General features: G+C 48.9%; 1 long non-coding RNA gene across 1 annotated transcript; it reads left to right on the forward strand.

Annotated features, from left to right (window-relative positions):
- The first annotated feature begins 14,774 nt into the window (after window positions 1-14,774).
- On the forward strand, window positions 14,775-23,723 carry LOC309669254. The gene is made up of 3 exons (XR_014268893.1): window positions 14,775-14,823; window positions 18,201-18,290; window positions 23,682-23,723. It is a non-coding gene; the product is annotated as an uncharacterized lncRNA (long non-coding RNA).
- The last annotated feature ends 760 nt before the right edge of the window (window positions 23,724-24,483 follow it).

A 24,483-nucleotide genomic window follows, 5' to 3' on the forward strand; every position in this document is an offset into this window, starting at 1 on the left:
GGTTGCCCAAGGCCACGTCCAGCCTGGCCTTGAACACCTCCAGGGATGGGGCTTCAACAACCTCTCTGGGCAACCTCTTCCAGTGCCTTACCACACTCAGAGTGAAAAAAATTCTTCCTAATATTCAATCTAAATATACCCTCTTTCAGTTTGAAGCCATTCCCCCTCATCCTATCACTACATGCCCTTGTAAAAAGTCCCTCCCCAGCTTTCTTGTAGGCCCCCTTCAGATACTGGAAGGCCACTATAAGGTCTTCCCAGAGCCCTCTCTTCTCCAGGCTGAACTACCCCAACTCTCTCAGCTTGTCATAGAATCATAGAGAATCCTGTCCTCATAGGAGAGGTGCTCCAGCCTTCTGATCATCTTTGTGGCCCTCCTTTGGACTCGCTCCAACAGGTCCATGTCTTTCCTATGTTGGGGGCTCCAGAGCTGGACACAGTACTCCAGGTGGAGTCTTACCAGAGCAGAGGGGGCCATACCTAAAGGTGAAGAACAGCCATGCAACAACACAGGATGTTTTCCTCCTAGTGATTCTGATATTTTTTTTTAAAGTCTGGTGAAAGTAGAGGGGAGATACAGCTGCATTGCTAAGGTACTAGGCTTCTTCAAAACTCAGACCTACATGTAGATCCATGCTTTGCTGAAGGATCTCACCTTCCTAATGACGCATGTGAAAGTACTCAACCCAGACACTCCTCACCATTTAGGGCAGTTCAGAAGCCAGAAGTGAAGTGCTGTAGCTTGAACTCATCTTTAATTAGCTGGAGTTTGTTCACACTAAAATCAAACAATCAGAGTGAAATGTCCTACCAGCATAGGCCATAATTCATGACTCTGTTGATTTCTCTCCTAGGCTACAGTGACATCAGTAAATAACAAAAGATTGGATCCTGTCAAAGAAATCAAGGAGGAGATATCAGAGGTATTGGGCAAATGCTCTCCAAGGGACATGAAAACTACAGCAGTCTGCCATCACCCAGCAAGAAAAATTGAGTGAAATCACATGAGATTTAATTCATCAAAAATGTGAGTTTAATGCAAATCTGTGTTTATATATTGTAGCATCTGGAGTTTCCAATGAGTGTGACCACATCCTCCTTGAATTCAGCAAGCCTTTAAAAGTGAACCACAAAGGAAACACAGAACTGATTTATTTAGGGAGAAAAAAAAGCTTTTGTTTTCTGTTATTTTACAGAATGCCGTTATGACACAACCCTGCTTCTTCTGGGACCTGTGCTACATAAGCAGATCCTTGTTGTCCCAAAGGATATAATATTTTCCTGACCCACCAGAATAGAGAGGAAAAATTAATAAATATTTGTGTTGTTGTACTGCTAGAGCATCTGAATCGCCTGGCAGAATAAGGAAACCAGATCTCACCTGCTTTTTTCTCTTCAAGCTAGTGACAGACCACGTCAGGGCATCTTCTTTGATTTGTCATCTCTCAGCCTCCAGCAGCACCTGTCAGCATCCCATCTGTTGAAGAGAAAACCCATTTGGCTCTGCTCTGTATTTATTTAAGGAAAGGGACCACAAATGGTCATTCAGGAGTCTGCGCCCTGTGAGAAGCCATCAGGTTTTGATTCTTACCTCACACCATAGACAGGTAAATCACTGAGACCAAACTTGAACATTTCCTGGTGGTACAAAGCTGATGGGATATAATCCGTTCCCCTGATCCCATCACCATGATTTTTTGCCAAATCCAGAGCACGTGCTGCAGTGTTCATGGTGACTGGCAGCCTGTCCCATGCCACCAGCCATCGCAGCCAGCACTGCCACGTTCCCTGGCGCAGCAGGACACATGGGTGCTCTTGCATGGTGGAGAGGTTTGTGGTGGGCATTGCTTTGAGGACAGGCTGATGTTTCTGAGTCACTACCTTAGCAAAAGCCTCCAAAAAAGCAACGAGACAGGGCATGGCACGACACCATTTCCACTGCTCCACTTCTCAGATACCATCTTCAGCAGTGCCATATGGGCATAGTGACCCTAGAAGTGTCCTTTCCCCAGGAGGCAGTGGTGGAGATAAACACCAAGTCTTTGTGCTGGGGGTGGCTATCATGAACGGCAGATGGTGCAAGAGGAAGCAGAGCCAGCAGGATCAGCCAGCATTTTTCCTAGATGATGATGAATCAAAGCCAGCAAGCTGCTGGCTCCTGCCTTGCATGGTGACCAGTCCAGGAGAACAGAAAAGACTGGTGGCAGAGGGTTGGCCCATGAATGTGGGAAGATCTCTGGAGGAGTGAGAGCCCTGAAGGCAGGAAAACAGTGCGCGGGGAGAAGTGTTGAACTCACTCTAGACTGGGTGGGGCAGAAGACCAAAGCATGAATCAGCTAGTGAGCACTGAAACGAGGCTAGTCTTATTCTTGGTCACTTGAAGTTGGCTGCCACTCACTTGCCTCATTGCCAGTCAGTTCAACACAAGCTGGACAGAACAGGCCTGGCAAAGAGCCTGATGAAGTTGATTAAATCATGATGCTGTTGCTGTCCGAAACCCTTCCTATACCCCTTTCTGCGGTGGCTCAAACAACAGTACACTAGCACCCTTGAGCATCTCCCAGATGTCTTCTGATTCATCCTGAAAAGCTGTAGGATATCAGTGGAGTATGCGCCTGGTTAGTGTAAAGGAAGATGGACCATTATATTGATCACTGTACTGTACTGTATTGGGATCTTTTCTGTTTTGCCCTGCAGGATGTAAGAGCAAGAAGGACTGGAGGAATGAACCACAGCTGAGGAGAACCAAAACCACCAAGGGTTTCTCTGGGTGTCTCACTGCTCCATGGGAACCGGGAAGGATGAATCATGAGGCATGATAATCTGCTTGCTCATGGGACTGTGGGATACCTGATGCCCCTGAATAAAGCTATGTTCCAGGGAATTCCTGGCCATACTCTGGAGCAATACATCTAGCCTATCATAGTGTTCAAGAGACCTCTCTGGTAGGGACAGGGCACCCCGCTGGTGCCAGCATATCTTTCAGTGTCCTTGGCCTTCAGACAGATCAGCTGTGACTATATGCTTATCCAAGTCTCTAGGTCTACCCTGGAGGGTGTGGGTAGAGTTGGAGCAGCAGGCCTATGTTCCTAACCAGCACCAGTGACCAGTGGAGAGGTGGCTAGGAGGGACAGCTAGCTGAATCCATGCGAGTCAGGTATCTCCTAATGGCAACCTGGAGAACATGGGGAGATGAGTCTGGGCTAGCTGCAGATTGTCCCAGCAGGGAAGTTAGCACAGCAGCAGAGAGATCTTGTGGTTGCAAATCTTTCAAACCATAGAAAATCTTTCCAAACAACTACAACAGAGTCATTTTATATTGGGTTAAAGATCTCATTCTGGTGGCCCTAGTGTGTAGATCTGGACCTAAAACTCGAATTACTGCACTGCCTGATGATGATGCCTTTAGGTGCTTTGAAAATCTCATGTATATTCTACAGCATAATTGATCTAAAATACATTTTCCCTGTTCTTCTGGTGCCAGTGTCAGTGTCAGACCTCCTAGGTTTTGTAACCTGCTTGTTTGTGCTGGTTCAAGCAAGATCAGAGTCAGGCCCCTGGATGTGGTGGTGCCTTTCACCACATTCTTCCTCTTGTCTTTTTTTTCTGTCTTTTCCGCCCCAACCCTGACAGGGGAAGCACTGTTCTTTCCGTGCTCCTTGTTTCTGTTTGAAGCAGTCATAGAAAAAGTGACAATTAGGAAATAAAGAACCTACAGTATCTGCTTTGGCAGCACATCCCACTGCTGAGCAGTACCGAGTCAAACCAGCGGCTGCCTGCCTGAGTCAGACAGAGATATTACGGCCTTATATTATTGGATCTGCCTGAGATAGCATGCCACACAGCAGAACAAGTAATAATCCAATGTTAAAGTTGAGCAAAGACATGCTGGAGGGGAGGGATGCCATTCAGAGGGACCTGGACAGGCTGGAGAGGTGGGCCCAAGCCAACCTCATGCAGTTCAACAAGGCCAAGTGCAAGGTCCTACATCTGGGTCATAAATACAGGCTCGGCGGAGAATGGCTGGAGAGCAGCCCTGAAGAGAAGGACCTGGGTGTGCTGATTGACGAGAAGCTCAACATGAGCCAGCAGTGTGCAATCGCAACCCAGAAGGCCAACCGTATCCTGGGCTGCATCAGAAGAAGTGTGGCCGGCAGGTCAAAGGAGGTGATTCTGCCCCTCTACTCCACTCTCATGAGACCCCACCTGGAGTACTGCATCCAGCTCTGGAGTCCCCAACATAAGAAGGACATGGACCTGCTGGAGCGTGTCCAGAGGAGAGCCACAAGGATGATCCGAGGGCTGGAGCACCTCCCCTATGAGGAAAGACTGAAAGAGTTGGAGCTGTTCAGCCTGGAGAAGAGAAAGCTCCGGGGAGATCTTATTGCGGCCTTCCAGTACCTAAAGGGGGCCTACAGGAGAGCTGGGGAAGGACTTTTTACTCGGGCATGTAGCGATAGGACGAGGGGGAATGGCTTTAAACTGGAAGAGGGCAGGTTCAGATTGAACATTAGGACCAAGTTTTTCACTTTGAGGGTGGTAAGGCACCGGGACAGGTTGCCCAGAGAGGTTGTTGAGGCCCCATCCCTGGAGGTGTTCAAGGCCAGGCTGGACGTGGCCTTGGGCAACCTGGTCTAGTGGGAGGTGTCCCTGCCTATGGTAGGGGATTGGAACTCGAAGATCTTCAAGGTCATTTCCAACCTAAACCATTCTATGATTCTACAATTCTATGATTCAATACATATTTATCGTAGTCCTGTGAGGAGCAGGGAGTTGGACTCCATGATCCTTATGGGTACCTTCCAACTTGAGATATTCTATGATTATGTGATTTCAGGAAACTCAATTGCAATTCGCAAAATAATGCTGATTAGAAGCAAACGGCAAGGCCACGTAGCTTATTATTTGGGAGATCAAGTAACCATCTGGGGCGGGGTAACAGATATAAACTTTGGCCTTCCCTGATTATTGTTCTCTGCCAAAATGATTAAAGGTTGCTAAGCCGTGTCAGTGTATTTCCCCCAAATTGAAGGAGTGTAACAAAAGTAAAATGAGTTCACTGCAGTTGAACTGAACTTATATCAAATCTAAATATATATAATCATTGCTAATGATGATTTCTGTTCCTCAAAGCATGCCAGTCACCTGAAAGATCTCATGAAAGCCAAGATCCTTTCTTCATATCATTTACTGTGCAGAAGTCTTCTGGATCAGCTAAGGTGGACCTGAAACCCCCTCTCCAGGTCCTGTCTGGCCCTGGTTCAGCATCCAGGGCTGTTGCTAGATAACGCCTCAAGCCCCCTTTTCCTTCCCCTTCAAATCCAGAAAAAATGAAACCCAATCTCAGACAGTCCTGTGGCTTCCTCCACCTCAAATGATAAAACATAAAATCTTATCAAAGCACAACTTTATGAAAGGCAAGGCAGACAAAGAGAGTGGGAAGAAAGAGAAGATAACATCCTAAACCATGAAACAAGCCTCATTTTCCCAAGGATCCCACGCGATAGCCTCTCCCTCCTTATTTTTATGAGGCAGCAACCAGCTTCTTCCTGTCAACACATCACCTTCATGTTTTGTGGGACCTCCACCCTCTTGCCCAAGGGAGGGTGCTTGGTCTGAAGGTCCTGTTGGAGCTGCTTCTCTTTGCTAGTCCCTCCTGTCCCTGCTGGTCACCCCTCTCATCTCCACAGGACACTCTTTGGTGCCTCCATAGGAACACAGGCCCAGAGAGGACCCCAAACCCAGCATTTGCCACAAAAGGGGAAACTTCCCAAAGAGACTTTTGGGGCTATGGTAGAGTGACCAAAGAAGTCTGAACTGCACATGGAGGTGACATGACAAACAGGGGTAGTAGATGATGGAGGGTCCAGGATAAGAAATTGTCCCCTGTCTCGTCTCGCAAGAACACAAAAAGGAGTCTGCGGTGCACAGCAGAAAACTATGAGTAGCACAGGGACCAACAACACTTGCTGGAGGTTCACCTGCCCCCTCCGGGTGAGGACCAGCCAGCAGTGGAGACGTTGAGTAACGTGGGGCTGGTGCGCACTCCTCCGCTGCAGCCAGCTCCATGCAGTTCATCTCTCCAGATTTCCTAGTATTTGTTCTCTTGTTCTGGGAAGAGGAGAGAGCTGCAAGAGGCCCATCTCACAGGGATGTTTAGGGAAAGGAAAGTCCATTGTGTGAAAGAATTTGGTATTTCAGGGTTTGTTTTCCTTCTGACACAGAACAAAACAATACCATGTCAAAACCCTCTGTAAGGCAAAACAGAACAAAAAAAAACCCAAAAGCAACAAACAGTGGCGTTCAGTTTAGACGTGGTCTGTGGAAGCGTTTCTTTTTGCTTTTTGGCTTTTTGCTCTCAGGATGCCTACTACTGCAGCTATTTCAGGAAAAGAAAAAAAAAAAAGAAAGAAAAAAAAAAAGGGAAACCAAAATCCATAAAATCCATGCCAAAGCAGAGAAGGGGAGCCTGCCCTTGTGCCAGGGTCTGGCCTAGCCGCGCACGGCCTCCCACCTCGGTGAGGAGTGTTAGAACGCAAGGGGGTTTATTTTCTGCCAAAGCTACTTTGCCCCTTTAACGCAACACCCACCTCGGTGGGTTTTCTGTGCGATGACATCGGGATCAAAGCTGCTCCTCTCTTTCTGAAGAAGAGATGCACAGGGGTCTCCGAGTCTTAAGTGGGAAAACCAGGGAACGGGCAGTGCAGAGACCCTGCAAGACGCCAGCAGGGTTATTTTGCACCAGGTTTTCTTGAGCAGAAGGAATCCTGCAAAGCAGTTGAGAAATTTTAGGAAGGTTGGACATAAGGGTTGGCTGTCAGCAACGAAACTGGGGGAAAGTCCTTGATCTGTGCAGGGCTTTGGGTCAGACCCTGCACACGTCCTTCAAGTCAAGGGCTCCCAGCCCAGCTTTCACAGCCTCCCTGATGGCCCTGGATGGGCTCGCGTCTCTCCTCATGCTTTCAGCCCCTGGGACGGTGATATTTTGTGGTACTGGTGCTTGGATGAGTTTCTCCTGTGGGGCAATCGAGGGTGCCAGTGCCTTCAGCGGCGGCAGAGAGCAGCTCGCCACCACCTCTCTCCGTGAGCGTTTTCCGAGCGCTTTGGCATGGCGCCCGGCCGCCTTTCACTGCTGCCTTTTCATTCGCGTTAATTCACTGCGTTTCCTTTCTTGCTCCTTACGAGGAACAGAGGGAGAGCTTGTTCCAGCAGACGGGCCCCATCCGCTCCACCCGGCTCCGCTGGAGCAAGGGCTGGAAAAGAGGGATGGAGGCGAAGGGGTATCTCCCACCCCTTCGGGGCCCCGCGTGCCGCCTGCGTGCTGCTTCCCAGCAAATACGGTAAGCGTTCAGCCTAAAAATGTAAGTCTGATCTCATGACACAGGGTGGCCCTGCATTCCTCACCCCTGACATAACCCGCTGGGAGTGTGCTGCGCAGAAAAACACAAACAAGATGTACTCGCGGGCTGGCGGCGGGGGCCAGGCGGCTGGCAGATGTGCTCCAAAGCCCCCACGCAGCCCCCCGTGTGCCGCAACCCCGCTCCAGCACAGCCCGTCCCCTCCCGGGGAGGGCAAAACCACGGCTCTTGCTGCAAGGACAGAGCCGTCCATTGCCCCTTGCAGCAGGCGATGTGCGGGTGCGTGCCCCAGCCGCCCCCCAGCCCCGCGCCCCGGGAAAGGGGGCAGTGGGAAGGTAACTTGCTGTGGTTCAGTATCATCCAGGGAAGCAGCTGAGCTCCCCTGGGATTGTGCTTGGCGAATGCCTGAGGGCGTTTTTAAGGACCTGCGGTGCTTTTGCGGTCGGTCGGTTGTTGATATTTTTTGCCTTGTTTTTGTTTCTTTCCGCATCTGAGTCTCTCTGGGACAGACTGTGCTCTGGGTCTGCCATGGCTGTGGCTAAGTGTGACTGCTCTGGCACCAGCCTCCTGTCCCTGTTAGCCCCCGCTCTTAACACCAGGTCTGCAGCAATGCCATCGGCCCCGTTTGCTCTGGGTGCATCATGCCCAAGTGCAAGCTGCGCCCCACAGAGCCTGGCACCCAAAACCTTGGGTGTCACAGGGCAGTGATTCCTCCCTGTACCCACATGGGGCACTGGGATTAAATGATTTGCCAGGGATCATGCGGAGAATCGGGGCAGGGTAACGATCCGAGTCCTGCTGCCGTAAGGCTGACATTCCTCCCAGGAAGAGCCAAACCCTCCTGCAAGTACAGCCTTGTCTCGAGCAGGGGGCAGATCCTGCTCGGCGCAGAGCTGACCTCCCATCTCACCCAGCCATGCCGCACCACTTATTTACTTTCTTTTGCCAATGCCCTAAACCTTGACAACGACCTATTTTCCCTTCTGTTGCGCAAAGTTTTTTTCCTAGAAAGAGGCTTTGTAACACACGGTCCAACCAGCCCGGCTCTCCTCCGTGTACATAAAAGCAAACTTTAGATGACCAGCAGGTTTTGCTTTGCTCAAACGCACCCGAAGCCCAGACATGCGTGAGCTGGGAGGCTGGGTCCGATGCTACCTGAGACTATCCTGTGAGACTGCCAGCCCGGTTGGCAGAGGAACCAGATAAACACTAAGTTAGCCTTCAAGCCCACTCCTCAAACTTACTTTTTCTTATTTGTGCTTTTCATCCCTCTGCTCCTGCTCCAGCATTCACCAAAGCTAGGAGAAAGCTTTACTTTTCTCCAGATGTTTCTCCCCTGTTTCCGTCCTCACCTTTCACTGGCAGTGAAAACATTTCTTTTTTTAAATTTCACATTTTTTAAAAGAGATATTTTTTATAAAATAATTCTTCTCCTTCCACCACAATAATTCCAAGTTTTCAGGACTGCTACTCCTCTGGCAGAGGATGGATTGCAAGAGAAAACAAGAGAAACAATAGTAACAAGAAACAGTGGTAAAAAAAGAAACAATGGTTCAAATTTGCTTCTTCAGAGCATGCCACATTTGATCCCAGAGCAGGAGGACAGCGCCTTTGCTCATGGGTCTGAGCCTCTTTTCAGCTACTCCTTCGCCTTGGGGCTCGCTATCCTTTTTCTTGGGGAGATGCCCTGGCTGTGCTCAAGCTGTCAGTGGCATAGGGTTGTCTTGTCCTCACACTGGTGATCACATATAGCTCCTTCTATGATTTCTTCTCCATCTCTAATCTACAGCCCAGCTTTTTAAGTTGACCCAAAGTAAGTGCTGGTTTATTTTAACATGCCAGGCTGCAACCTGAAGCAAGAGAAATAAATTCAGCCTAACAGGTTCCCCTTGGCCAGCTGAGAGCACAGGTTAGAAATTAATCCAACAGTGCCAGATGGTATGGGTTGAAAGCCTGCTGCTTGCCCACGGCTGCTCCTTCCCGTCCCCTCGGTACCTGCAGCCTGGCTTGGCATCCAGCCGTGCTCTTGCCTGGATGGACAAGCTGCTCTATGTGAAAACAAAATGCACAACTTGAAGCCTGATGTGCCGGGGACAGGGTTTGGTTGTGAAACAGCTCATTCACCCACCGACACCTACACGTGTGCACACACACCTTTTCCAACATTTGAAGTCACCAGACTTCAAGTCACTGCCAGTGGTTACTAATGTCTCAGTTATCTTATCCATGCAGGACAAGGATGCAGGTGAGGACATGGTTAAACTGGAGATGCTTTTCTCCAGGTCTTAACCCCAAGTGAAACGAGCCTGAGATGATACAGTGAGTGGAGACACTGGGGTAGGTAATGGATCCCCTTGCTGCTTGGGAAGCCACATGAAGGGTGTTTAGAGGAGTGAGTGATCCTATAAGTGATCTGGTTTTCCCTGTATGTAAGGCTTCAGGAAAGACATGGACTTTTTGGAGCAGGTCCAGAGAAGGGCTACAAAAATGAACAGAGGTCTGGAGCACCCCTCCTGTGAGGACAGGCTGAGAGAGTTGCGGTTATTCAACCTGGAGAAGAGAAGGCTCTGGGGAGACCTTATTGTGGCCTTTCAGTACTTAAAGGTTATAAGAAAGATGGGGACAGGCTTTTTAGCAGGGCCTGTTGCCATAGGACAAGGGGGCTTTAAACTAACAGAGGGAAGATTCAGACTAGATATAAGGAAGAAATATTTTACAATGAGGGTGGTGAGACACTGGCCCAAGTTGCCCAGAGAGGTGGTAGATGCCCCATCCCTGGAAACATTCAAGGTCAGGTTGGACGGGGCTCTGAGCAACCAGATCTTGTTGGAGATGTCCCTGCTCATTGCAGGGGAGTTGGACTAGATGGCCTTTAAAGGTCCCATGCCCCCATCCTGCCTGAGTCCTAGCAGCAGTGCACAAAACTGCTTTCAGTGTCCACCACTTTTCCTTTCTGAAACTCTTTCCTGAAAAAATAACATGATCCCCATGTTAACTACGTAAGCCCCGCCTGGGAAACCCAAGAAGTAGAGGGCCCTCAACTGGAGCTATTGTTTGAGCTTTGGTAGCCCTGCAAATAATTTTCCCAGGTTTGCAAGCAAGATTTGAATGTGGCATCAGGCTGAGGTGATATGAAATACAAGTGGTCTTCAAGAAAGTGTTATCCAGTCACGGTATTTTATTTTTTGCCTGCTTCTAAATGCACATTGAATGCAAACAAGTAAGGAGCTGGCTGGTGGGCTTATCTCTTTGCTTGCTTATACAGGGATTATTGGGCACCTGAGATTTTCAGTGGCGTAGCACTGATAGGGATAACAGACAGTGTGCGTCTTTGGGGATCTTGGCTGTGAGCAGAATCAAGCCCCTGAGCCCCTGGTGATGGACAGCTTCAGCATCCCCATCACATGCTGAAATAAAGCACCTCTACAACCAGTCAGCTGTACCGCAGCAGTATCTATTTTTTTGTAGTCAATGTGCTGTATACAGTACTTTTGCCCATAGTGATGAACAGTCGGTCCTGGCAGTCCATCTGCAGAGACAGAAGCTAAAATTTAGGTGCTATGAACAGACCAGGGCTGGGATGTTGGCTGGGATGATGGTACCTTTACCCCTGAGGCAGCACTAATATATTTCCAGTTGCATTAGTTTTCTCCATTTTAAAGCTGAAACTCAGCCAGCAAGCTGAAACTCAGTCAGCAAGTAGGGGAACACCAATGTTACAATTAAAAAAAAAAAAAAAGGAAAAGAAGAAGCCTTCTTTTAGGCACCCAAAAGGCACAGCAACCAGAGGGAAATAAACCACGTCCTAGGGTTATTATCTTGCTGTAATTCCATGGAAAGCTACAGCATAAATAGCCTGTTCCTGGAAGTGCTCTTTCTGTGGTTGCATCTATGGTCTTAGATTTAAGGTCAGATTACCTGACTTAACAAATTGAGGAGTATGAGCTGGTTCACGGTAACTAACCAATTCATGCAGCAGTAATGCTGTGCCTCCTAACCTTCTGCCTCAGTTTCTGAAATCATCTCCCCTAAACCAGTAATTCCCAAACCCCAATGCCTGGGCTGTGACCCAGCGGTAGAAGGAGCATCCTAAAAGACACCTCCCAAATTATTCAGGCATAAGCTAAAAACCTATGCTTGGGCTCCATACCAAGCTTGGCATTTCTTTTCATATTCACTTCAAGGGTGCAAGAAAGAAAACACGGCCCTGTCTACAGTTGCTGCTGGACAGAAGAGTCCCTTTACTGCCTCCTCCATCAGGCAGGAAGGACCTTCAGATTGACGCTGGAAGGTCACATATTTCATTGCTATCTTGTTTTCCATGAAACTGCAGCCCGCTGCTTCCCAAGGCTGAGGACCCAGCCCCTCCGGGCTCGCTCAGGAGATGTCATGGACTCCCTGCCGTCTGCGGGGAGGGACTCTCTGATGAGGTGAAGCCAGCTGGCAAGCTGCTGGCCCTCGTACCACTTATGCTTTGGGAAATCTGTACAGCTTTACTAGAGAGCAGGAAACCATCTTGAGCCCAGGATGAAAATAGTGGCACTGCAAAGGCCCATCAGTTTTCATTTTTCACTCTGATTTCCTCTTTTGAAACCCAAAAGTGACGATGACTGGGTTTTTTTCTCACTAAGTTTTTTCAGAGCGGTAGGCATGCAGCAGTGCATACGGGAATCAACGAGGGTTGTGCTGTTAGTTGACCCAGGAAAGGACTGATGTGGATAGCAAGGCAATTTTCAAGATCTGTAAGGAGTATTGCGTGGCCAGTATCATTGTATTCAAATAGCAATTTGGTTTCTAAGCCTCCTATATAGTGCTAACATACTAGCCCAGCCATCAGAGGACCTGGGATGTATGACATAGAAGAAGAGACCTGGATCTAGCAGTCCTAACACCCTCAGCTTGGTGGTGCCAGATGTGACATAGGAGGCTGGAAAACCTCAAGTAACGGCTTGGACCACATTCAAGCCGCTTCCTATGGAGTCTGATAAAGCCTTAAGCATCAGCGGGGCCGGGGGACGAGTGCGAGCGGTATCATCCACAACAGCGATGGACCCGGCATGCTCTGCAGCCAGTGGGGGGCTGCAGGACCTTGTTCAAACAATCCTTAGATGGTCCTTATATTACTTCCCACTGAAGGTGTACAGAACTAGGAGTCTGGCAGCCCTGGAAATGCCAAGTCCTGAAGTAACCGTGGTTTTCATGATAACAGTAGGTATCCAAGTCTGTAACGAGCTCCACAGTTGGCAGCCTGGGGAGAGCCCTTGGTTTTACAGTCCTGTATCTGGTGGGAAAATTTCTCCCAGCCCTACATGGTGACCAGTTCTCCCTGATGTCTGCAGCTGGAAAACTGCAAAGAAAAAAAACTCATAGTGCAATATACTAAGTTGTTTGATACAAAATAAAGCAATTAAGGACCGGAAACACTTCCAAACAAAGCGCTACGGAGACATGACGGTGGTGTTCATTTTGTCTGGACCTGAGCCCAGGGCCTGTGACTAGACCTGTCGTATACCCACACCTTCAAACCCAGAGCCTGGGCTGTGCTCCTGTTCTCCTATCGCAGGGTGAGAGCTTTCCTGGAGCCGCCGAAAGAGCCCGAACACTTTCTTCTGTAATCTGTCGTGACTGTCAGGATGCCAAGAGACATGCCAGACCTAGACCCTGGGCCAAAATAGCTATGTAGACATGCCCAGAAAGGAGAGCTGGCATGAGGTATTGTATAAAGTGAGATATGTGAAGCCGCGGGCAAATAGTTTGGTAATCACACAGGTAGGTTAGGCTTGGCAGAGGGCAGAGCACGTCTGCTCATCGGGAAAGGAAGAGGCAAAACTTTATCAGCTTGGAAAAGGGTTGGAGTCCTTCTTAGTGAGAGCTGAGGAGAGCTTCAAGGGGTTAAACAAAAATAGTTGGCCCAGAAGGTTGAGGTGAAGGGCTCCGTGATGTCCCAGTGAGGTCACTAACACCTTTTCAGAAGAGGTTTTTCCAGAAAAAAAGTTCACATTCCTGATAATGAATCCCATTTCATGACAAGGTTCAGGAGTACCCGGAGGAAGGAGCGTGCACCTTGCTCGATGTTTGTACAGGGGGATCCTTCACCCCGTGTCTCTTCACCTCAGTGTTGACATAGAAAGTTAAACCTCAAAGGATTGGAGAGGACAATTCAGTCCCCACAGTCGGCGTTAACGATGGCACAGTGAGTCAGCGAGGCAGACCACGGACACGCTGCACAAAAGCATTGCACCTAATTAGCTCTGGCAGGATGGGGGTATATTCCTGAAGAGGTTGCTACTGTTGCTCACGGCCATCCAGTCCCCTGCTGAACATTTTTGATCAAAGTCTTTCCAAGCCGATCTATTTTCAGCCCAACCCACTCAATACCTTGATTGCTACACAGCTCTTTTAGCTGCTCTTAGGTAAACACGCTGTCACTCCTTGGCATTTTGCCTCGCTAAAACCAAAAATACAAGTGGCACAGAAAATAAGAGAAGCTCTTCTCCTTCGCCAGGAAAAATGATGCTATTTCTGAAATAAACTGTTTTTAATACACCTCACCGGCCATGCACGTATACATGTAGGTATAAATATACTTGAACTAGAGGTCCAGCTGTTGGCATCACATATGCCTATATGGCGACAGAAACAGAGAGAGAATTATGTGCATATAAACCCAGACACACCTTTAGTCTGTGTCTGAATGCAGAGTCTTTGTTATGCTGAGATATCAGGGTCTGACTCCCATTAAAACAGGTTCAGATATGACGGTCCAAGCTCAGACCAGGGGCTTATGGTCTGTTCTGCAGAGCTGCTCCTGCTGTGGCCGTCCTTAGAGAGGGTGACCACCATGATGCCCATGCTGGGATGTGCTCTGCACCTCATGGTGGAGCAGGGGATACAGAACAGATACTCTGGGGACCCCTCTGAGCTAAAGAGCCATAACTTCACTGCTGGTGGCTGTGCACACCAGATCCACGTTGTCCATTCCTGGCTTGCATCCTTGGTTGTCCATGGGCTGAGGTGGCCCCATGTGAGATGCAGCACTGCACAAGAAGCGTTTCACAGGTCCTTCCTCAGTCAGCATCTTTGGGGATGAACCAGAGCAGGCTTGAGCAGATCAAAATCAGAGCTCAATCCACAGCAGACCTTGTTTTTGAAGAATGACAGTGACACTGGCCAGATCTTGAAATCATGCTTTCAGTTTTCCCTTAGTAAGTAAACACATAGAAGTCAACAACAGATGGAGCATCACATGGAGTTACGCAGGTCAGCACAGTCTTCAGAGAACCCATGAGTCTGAAGAAGAAATAATTTGAAGGGGGGAGCAGCTGGGAGATTATTCTGAGAGACTGAGAAAGACAGCAAAAAATACAGGCGTGAGCTGCCTCCTCTGCAATATGCAGCTGAAGGTCTTGGCTTTGTGGAAGAAGATGAAGATGGGCAGAGAACAAAGCAAGCTGACAGCTCCTAGGTAGGGAGTTTTTTTTTGTTTTTTTCTTTGGCTGGAGACTAGAGAATGCAAGAAAAAAGGTGTTAAACCGATAACGAAATGGGCAGGAGTGAAGCTGGCAAATGCAAAACAAAACCAGATTTTGTGTGACAAGAGCAGGTTGAAGCCATGCGACAGAAAAGAAGGAGAGCTTTTTCAGTAGTTTATGTGGTGCTGCAGGGAGTCTGGGGTGACAAACGAGGGATTCAGGCGAGTGGAGTGCTGCAGTAATGGGCTGGTACTTGTGGAGGAAGACAGAAGGGAGGAAAGGGAGCAGAAGACACCTATTAATAAAAAACCCACATTCCATTTAAGATTTATTGATAGCTCAGAGCCAGAGTCTCTCATGCCTTTGCATCTTTCAGCTAACATTACCCAAGAGTGGGTAGTGGCGGGGTTCCGTTATGAGCCATTGAATTCAAGTGGAGATGAGCGCCAGCCTTTAATATGCAGAAATGAAAAGACTTTGGTTAATAGAGATTTCAGTCCGAGAAACCTGTGCTGTAATAGCAGAACGGCATTAGTGTTTCTAAAAACACAGCTGGTCATCTCTGAACACGCACTATTATGCATCGAAAATTAAATGACTGAGTTGAGGACCTCGGTATTGTGGCTTTGGATGAATTCAACACTGGATGAAAAATGAATGGTTGCCTTGGGACTGGTGTTTACTGGCTAGTGACATTCAAAGAAAGGACAGTCCCATCTGGTCATGGGGAGAACAGTGATGGTGCGAAAAGATAAAGTGATCACTGTGGACAAGCAGCACACCCCCCAAAGGAGGGTCAGAAAGGACTGGAGGGTTGGAGTCCATACGAGAGGAATGCAGAGGTAAGGTTGCTTCCACACAGGGCATTAATGAAACAGGTACTGCGAAGTTCCCATTGAAAACAATGCTGGGAAGTTGGGAATGGTGAGTCACCAAAATAATGAGGATTGCCTCCAAGGTGAGAGGGTATGGGGCTGCCTAATCTAGCGGAGAAAAATGTGACAACAGCAGAGAGCCGGAAAACTGAGGTCCAGGGGAATTTGCATTGCAAAATAGGCAGGATTTTTTAATAGGGATGGTGACAAATTATCAGGACACACTTTAAAGGGCAGCATTATATGTTCCCCCACACCAAACCTTGTGTGCAGCTAGCAGACACCATGGCAGGCCATGGAGGGAAAGAGGCACCTTGGAGGCACCATAACTCATCTGGTCCAATTTGGATTTCTGCTGGAACATGGGATCAGTGTGTCCTGGCCTCCATCGACTGCTCCATCAGGATTTCAACAGATTTATGTGGATTAATCCTGTACCCTATACTTTCAAATCATTGCTGCTCCCATGGCAAATTGAGCTTTAAGACAGAAAACGAGGTCCCAAGAGGGGTAACTGGTATCTTTAATAGCCTGTGAATGGTCAGAGGTTGGGATTTTCCTGGCTCCAGCCCGTGCATCCCCGCGCAAGCTGTGTGAGACAGCTCTTCATGCTGAGCAAATATTTGTCTTATCATGGTTTTAATGTGCCCATCTCGGCGATAGGTAAATGTCAACCGCAAAATAAAGCAGTGCTGCCTGGGAAAGACCCTGCTCTCTGCCGCACGTTGCCTGTGTAGCTCCAGGTTTTATCAGTATGTCGGGTGCAAAGTCTGGACGGTGAAGCAGCACGAAGAAACCCTCTATTTCCAAATTTGCTGTTTGAGGGGAATTTTGGGCATTTTGGCCCATTGAGGCTGCTGTTGCGGTATCAGATGTGATTGCTGAGACCAAGTCCCCAGATTTGCATTACTTCTCTCTCTTGTTCCCAGTGGCTCTGTAGTTTCTGACACCGATTTGCTTTCTGGTGTTTGAAGCCAAGTTTCTTGTCCAGTGACAGAGTGTCCCCCTGTCCGGAAGGGGCTGCCGCGGGGAGTTGCGGCTCCACTGTGACATTTGGAGTGACTGGGAGGTCGCTCAGCCGGAAGAAAACAAAGGCAGCAACCATCCTGCAGCTCACAGCAGCCACAGAGCTGCCCCTGCAGAGTGGAAAACGCAAGCAGTACACTTAAGACCTCCATTTTGCTTCATACCACATTCCTTCTACTTTCTATAAAATATTTTTTAAAATCACTGACAAATCCTTATTTTTCTCTTTTTCTTTTTCTTTTTCTTTTTCTTTTTCTTTTTCTTTTTCTTTTTCTTTTTCTTTTCCTTTAATTTTTCTTTTTCCTCTTTTCCCTTTTCCCTTTTCCCTTTTCCCTTTTCCCTTTTCCCTTTTCCCTTTTCCCTTTTCCCTTTTCCCTTTTCCTCTCCTCTCCTCTCCTCTCCTCTCCTCTCCTCTCCTCTCCTCTCCTCTCCTCTCCTCTCCTCTCCTCTCCTCTCCTCTCCTCTCCTCTCCTCTCCTCTCCTCTCCTCTCCTCTCCTCTCCTCTCCTCCCCTCTCCTCTCCTCTCCTCTCCTCCCCTCCCCTCTCCTCTCCTCTCAGTGAAATCAATCAAGCTGAAAGTATAAGCTCCTTTTATCCGCAGTTAAAGGAGACTCAAAAGCCAAGAATAAGGGGGAAACAGAGCCATTTACTGAGTGACCATGGCTTGAAGTCAGACGTTAAGAGTATGGGCATGAGATCCACGTCTGAGGTGTCTCAGGCTATTAGTGACTTGCCATGTCCCACACTAGAGTGCTCACTTTGGTGGCTTTTCCAACCTCACTGCCTCTCCTCCTGCTAGCTTCCACGCTTCCCTGAAGCTCCCTCTCAGGGCTGAGGGTCACTCACTCTCCCTGGAGTCCTAATTCAAACACCACGACTTTCTCCCCCTGCCCAGGGCTACCTTCTCAACTTCTGCTTTGGCTTAAAAATGGTTTAAAGATATTTCCATATATATACAATGTGATCGCAACATTCTTTGAGTCAGAATATTGTTTGTTGTTGCAACCTCTGTCCACGTGTTACCTTCCTCTTCCTTTGCCTTCTCTTACGCTTTCTCCCTGTGACATACTTTACCTTGGAAAGAGCTCTTCGTTGCAACTACTCAAAGAGAGGGAAAAAAGCTTGGTAGGTTTTACTGTTGTTTTTTTTCTCCACAGTCTTTGGAAAAGTTTGTGGTGGTTGTTGCCTTTTAAAGCTTTAATGGTGAATTTCAATACTGAAGCTTTCCATCCGGGTAATGGGGTTTTTGCCAGAAAAAAAAAAAAAGAGGGGGAAGGGAAGACTGAAGGTGCAGTGAAATTTTGTTTTCCAACTTTATTGCATAAGGAAACCCAGACAGCTCTTTACCAACATTTTCACTCACAGAAAGACAATTTGTCAGTGATTTGCAGGGTCTGTTTTAACTTTATATGAAGAAGAATAAAAGCAAAGTCTTCACTACAGCAGTGTGCTTATCTCTTCCACCACAGGCTGCACCAGCCCAGAGGACAAGCATGCAGACCTGTTCCTTCGCAGTGGAGCATGGAATTGCTTCAGCACCAACAGTGCTCTGAATTCAGGTCTGTACTCCATGTCTTCCTTTGCTAAGTCTGAGGAAAACTGCAGGCTGCCAGGCAGGAAGTAGGCACGCAACAGTAGAGAGCAAAACCAGAGTTCAGGGCTTCCAGCTCCAAACTCTGCAGCCCAGGACCTCACTCCTGCTTCCCGGGTGCGTGTGAGGACACTCTTCCCCATGCCTGATCCATCCCTGTGCTGTACATCGAAAGATTTCCATCACTTTCAGCAAATTCTGAAGTTCCCAGGACAGGTGTGCTGCAGCTGGCACTGAAACCTTTCCAGGAGCAACCAGATAATTATGGGCATTGCCTTGAGGGACATGAAGTTCACCATGGCTCAAGCTTTTGAAATCCGAACTATGCTCTTGCTGGGAGGTTACTAGGCTGTGGTTTCACAGACATCTCATGGAATCGCAGAAAACAGCGCGCCTAAAGTGATACCAGATGTCTATGAGCTGAACCCCACCTCTGGCTGAGGGTGGTGAAGCACTGGAGTCACCATAGGGAAGATCACAGATCTCCATCACTTGAGGTTTCTAAGGATAAGGAGCAGAAATGTCCATCAGGAGTGACATAGGCTGACTCCATCCTGCACGAGGAGAGAAACAGACTCCTGCTCCTGCAGAGGGTGAGCTCAGGGTCTGCCTTCTCCTGATGGCCAGTGGACACCTGGCCAGGATTCAGGGACCCTTGCATAGGCATTGAGGTCTGTTGGAGGTGACATCAGGGATCCTGCCATGACTCTAAACTGTACCTCGGGGTACAGTTACCTCAGTCAGACAGGGTGACTGTGCCAGTCAGCACTTGAGTGTCTGGGGCTGTGGAGGAGTTTCCTGAGCTGTGGCTCTTGGAGAGATAGTCTGGAGAAGGTAACATACACCATGAGCAACCCAGTTACAGTCAGAGGGAGACGGGAGACTGCTGGAGAGAGTCCAGCATAGGGCAACTAAGATGATTAAGGGAGTGGAGCATCTCCCTTATGAGGAAAGACTGAGGGAGCTGGGTCTCTTTAGTTTGGAGAAGAGGAGACTGAGGGGTGATCTTATTAGCGTTTATAAATATATAAAGGGGGAATGTCATGAGGATGGAGCCAGGCTCTTCTCAGTAGCAACCAATGATAGGACAAGGGGTAATGGATTCAAGCTGGAACACAAGAGGTTCCACTTAAATTTGAGAAGAAACTTCTCAGTGAGGGTGACAGAGCACTGGAACAGGCTGCCCAGGGAGGTTGTGGAGTCTCCTTCTCTGGAGACATTCAAAACTCGCCTGGACGCCTTCCTGTGCAACCTCATCTAGGTGTTCCTGCTCCGACAGGGGGATTGGACTAGATGATCTTTTGAGGTCCCTTCCAATCCCTAGCATACTGTGATACTGTGATACAGGAAATGGTATAGGAGGAGCCCAGGAAAGCCCACCCAAGAACCGCAGGCAAGAGCACCGTAATAAACAGGGGGGTAGTTGGAGAAGCAGCGCCCTTGCGTATGTCAGTGCCGCTGTGTATAATCTCCAACAGCATCGTACAAGCCACGTGTGGCCTGACCCAAAGCCCTTTGGAGCAAATAAGGAAGGGCGTTGCTTCCAGGAACAACCTGGAATGGGGCGCAATCAGGGAGAAGGGCAAGAAAAGTTGTGCAACCATCTGCCAAGCATCCGTCTGGGAGAAAATAAATGCCAAGCAGTGCTTGTTCCCTCCTCCGCTTCCATCCCCTCCTTCAGGGAGATCTGCCCCAAAGGGAAAATCTGATAGTTTTGGATTGGGCCTTTGGAACAGAGACTGGACCTAGCGGCAAGGCGGCCAGCCCTCTGCATGGTGCCTGTGCTGGGGACGCAGCACACGGCTAGGTTCAATTAAAATGTTTCACAGCAGTGAGACCGACGGGGATCAGAGGCGCAAGAAGCAGGCTGACCTATTCGCAGACAAATTAGTCTTATAAATAAAATGAATGTGTGCAGGACAAACAGCGAACCTGTCAACCGAGCAAGCCATGCTGGAGCGCTGGGAAATATTTTATTGGGAAATAAAGTCTTAAATGCCATTCTCCATGCATGGGTGGGGGCTGTGTGGCTTTTCATCAGCAAGCCCTTGCCTGCCCGCCCTCCCCGCTGCCTGCTCCTGCATATTGATTCATGGCTGAACAGGAACTTTCAATTCCCTTTGGTAGCTTCGGAGAGTGTGATTGACACCCCGCAGGACAGGGTCTGACTTCAGCTTCTCCAGTGCCCAGAAACACAGAGAGCAGAGCTCAGGGCCGTAGGGACATCACTGACAGGAGTCATGTCCTCGCCAGGCCAGGCGGCAAGAGTCCTGGTGCTTCCTGCACCTCCATCGTGCCATCTTCTCTCCACTGATACCATTAACATGGGATCAGAGGGGACAAACCCTTCTCAGACATGTTTTTCCCAGCTCCTTCCTCTTATCCTTCCCTTCCTGGCCAGAATAGGGAAAAAAATGAATAAATAAATAAAAAAGTTGAATTGTTGAATTCCTATCTTTTTCCCATTGAGTTGATTCATCCTGCCAAGGGCTCAGCCCCTCTCACCCTCTTTGAGGACACGGGGACAGGGGGGCGTTCAGCAGGGCCAGCCCCAACCTCCTGAAACTCCAACATAGACCAGCTGGGTGTAAAAGAAGCTCTGCTGACGCCTCCAACCCCAGTAGACATTTAATGGCACTTGTACCAGTGCTAATTACATCTTAACATTTTCCCTCTGTATTTTGGTATTTATTTTGGAAAAGTTCCTCCCTGGAGTCATTTTCTTCCTCAGCTTTAAAACAACAACAATAACACCACCGCGCTTGCTTTTCCCTTGGCTGTTTCCCTCATTATTATAACTCTGCCATTCTGCTCCTGTACAGTCAGCAGAGGAGTTCAATCAGGCTGATGAGTAAAACTGCATAATTTTATGGCTGCATATCAACTGCCTGTTATTGAACTAATCAATCAGCTTCAGCGCAGCTACCAGTACATTGCAGGAGAGGACAAGGCAGAGGAATTGCTATGCTGTTATTTTTCCAAAAGGACAAAAAAATTTAAAAATAATCCCATCTGGCCAACCAAATTCTTCTGCTTGCCCATCTTCGCTGGAAGAAATGACTCCAGTGAGTTATGGAGTAGGTGACCTGCAGCAAGGTAGCAAGGGAGTTTGCACTGCCATAGCACTCAGCAATTGCCATGCTCCAAAGCCCGGGAAAGTCACCAGGTCCTCTCTTATTACATCTCAGTGACCCACTACAGATCACGGAATCACGGGGTTTTCAGAGTTGGAAGGGACCTCTAGAGATCATCTAGTCCAACTCCCCTGTCAAAGCAGGATTGCCCAGAGCACATTACTCAGGACTGCATCCAGGCGGGTCTTGAAAATCTCCAGAGAAGGGGACTCCCCCACCTCCCTGGGCAGCCTGTGCCAGTGCTCTGTCACCCTCACCGTAAAGAAGTGTTTCCAAGTATTTGAATGGAACTTCCTATGTTCTAACTTGTGCCCATTACCCCTCGTCCTGTCACTGGGAACCATTGAAAAGAGCCTGGCTCCATCCTCCTTCAACCCACCCTTTAGATACTTGTACGCCATAATAAGGTCTCCCCTCAGCCTTCTCTTCTCCAGGCTAAAGGGTCCCAGCTCTCTCAGCCTTTCCTCATAAGGGAGATGCTCCAGTCCCTCAATCATCTTAGTTGCCCTATGCTGGACTCGCTTCAGCAGTTCCCTGTCCCTTTTGAACTGGGGAGCCCAAAACTGGACACAGTATTCCAGTTGTGGCCTCACCAGTGCAGAGTAGAGGGCGAGAATGACCTCCTTCGACCTACTGGCCACACTCTTCCCTATGATGCGTCCAACATCCTCCAGCAAAGCATTTAGACATATGTTAAGTCAACCCCATTGAAACCAGTAAGGTCGTCAGTTGTACCCATTTTTGCTGCGCAGTGCCCAATTTTGGCCGTAGGGTCAGCAGCCATGTAAGAAGGTAGAGAGCTGATTTCCAATGGCCTTACCCGAGTAGTCATCTCCCCTGATGGCCTTGGTGAGACTTACAGGGTGGCAAAAAGTAAGGAAAAGATGCATGAACCTCCTTTCCAGGAAGAAAGCAGACTCCTTCATGAGGTTTTAGAGAGATGGGAGCTGACCTCTTCTCCCTGGTGACAAGTGATAGGACAAGAGGAAATGGGTTCAAGTTATGTCAAGGCAGGTTTAGACTGGATATTAGGAAGCATTTTTTCACTGAAAGGGTTATTAAACATTGGAATAGGCTGCCCAGAGAGGTGGTGGATTCACCATCCCTGGAGGTGTTTAAGAAAAGGGTAGATGAGGTGCTTAGGGACATGGTTTAGAAGTGGTGGTGTTTTTATCAGGGTAGGTTAATGGTTGGACTTGATGATCTTAAAGGTCCCTTCCAACCTCACTAATTCTATGATTCTATGATTCTATGATTCTATGTATTCACCACTTGGAAATGCAGGACTTCATTACCCTGTTTGGAGTAGAGCATATGGGCCAGGGTCTACTTCTGGAAGGCTGCTGAGGGGTTAAGGGACAGTCTGTTCTCTATGTCCCTCAAGGGCAGGACAAGTAAGGGACTACATTGCATCACGAGAAATCTAGGCTACGCATCAGGCAAAGCTTCCTGGGGGAGAGGGGTGAGCAGTCACCAGGACACGTTTCCAGGAGGTTGTGGAGGTCTCATAGAGAAAATGCTAGATGTTGCTTTATCTATAGCAACATCTGCTAGGGCTGGTCCTGGTGAGGTTCTGCTTGAAGCCACGGGTGGACATGATGGCCTTGGAGGTCCCTTGCAGCTCTGAGTCCATGGGAAAGAACAACCCATCTTTTCTTGCCTTCTGAGAGAAGGATGAGAAGGTATAAAAGGGCTTTGAACCTCAGAGCAAGTCAGTGGGATCTTCTGTGCTAATAAACATGAGCAGTGGGAGGGAAGGGAGGGAGGAGGGGAGGGAAGAGGGGAAGGAAGAAAGGGAGGGAGGGAAGAAGGAAGGAAGGGAGGGAGAAAAGAAGGAAGGAAGGAAGGAGGGAAGGAAGGAGGGAAGGAAGGAAAGGAAGGTAGGTCAAGGACAGGCAGACCACTTGCCACTTTGTCGCTCTCCCGCTGTGTTTGGCACACCTTGTGCTTCCCTCTCTCAGCCACGGTCCCTCCATCTCCTACAGATAAATTGAAAAAGTCAAGTGGAGCAAAGCAGAGCTGGCGAGGCTCTCTGTGCTGTGTCCTCAAAATGCTGCAAGGCTTTAGCCTGGACATGCATCCTCACACCCACAGAGGAAAGAAAGGATGTCCCCAGCCAGCCTGAGCATCCTTCCACAGTTAACTTTATTCACTTATACAGATTAAATATCGCTGGCTCCTTCTTGGCTTATTATTTATCGCTCGTTTTACTGTCGCATCCACAGGTGCAGACTGTTCTGTGCTGGGCACTGTGGAAGCATACAAATAAATATGGTCCCTGCGCTGGAGCTTGCGGCACCAGCTGACCCGGGAGTAATTTGGTGTGGATCCAACCCAAAGGCTCTTCCCGGGCAGGGAAGGGAGCCCTGTGAGCCCCCACGCCGTCCTGCTGGCCGGGGCTTGGCAGCGGGGGCTGCGGGCTGACAGCTGACGTCCTCCCGAGCCGCTTTTCCTCCGGCTGCTGCCAAACCGTTTGCAGAGCACTTCTCAAAATGAATTTTCTGGAAAACAAATTAAAGGAGGGGGTTACATCAACGCAGCAGACAGCCCAACCGGCGGGCGGCTGCGCTGACGAATCCTGCCTGCGTTTTGGGCTGCGCCACACGCACCGCATTGCTCGCAGCTGCTGCTGCTGCGCTGGAATTTGCAGCTCGCCATCTCAATGGACTGTAACAATAAACTGATCAAAGCAGCTAAATATTATTGTCTGCTCTCCCATGGGCGGCGCGGAGTACGGTCTCCCGGAAACCTCCGGTTATTTCGTTTTTTCCCAGTGCAAAACCACAGACAAACAAAATCGGAGGGGGGAGGAGGGGGACGGGGAAGCAAAGGAGACTTCAGTGGGTGTTAAGTCAGCGGAGTCGAGGTCTCGGGAGTCAGGAAATTCCAGTCCCCACAGCCTTGCTAGTTGGAGCACGTGGAGGACAGCGGTGGGCAGGAGGGAACAGGACATGCTGGCTGCTGGGAAAGGGTCCCGAGTTTGGCTGGGACCACAGTGATCTGGGCTCCCTCCCCAGCGCTGCCACA

Source organism: Vanellus vanellus (assembly GCF_965231255.1).
Source record: "Vanellus vanellus genome assembly, chromosome: 2".
Lineage (NCBI taxonomy): Eukaryota > Metazoa > Chordata > Aves > Charadriiformes > Charadriidae > Vanellus > Vanellus vanellus.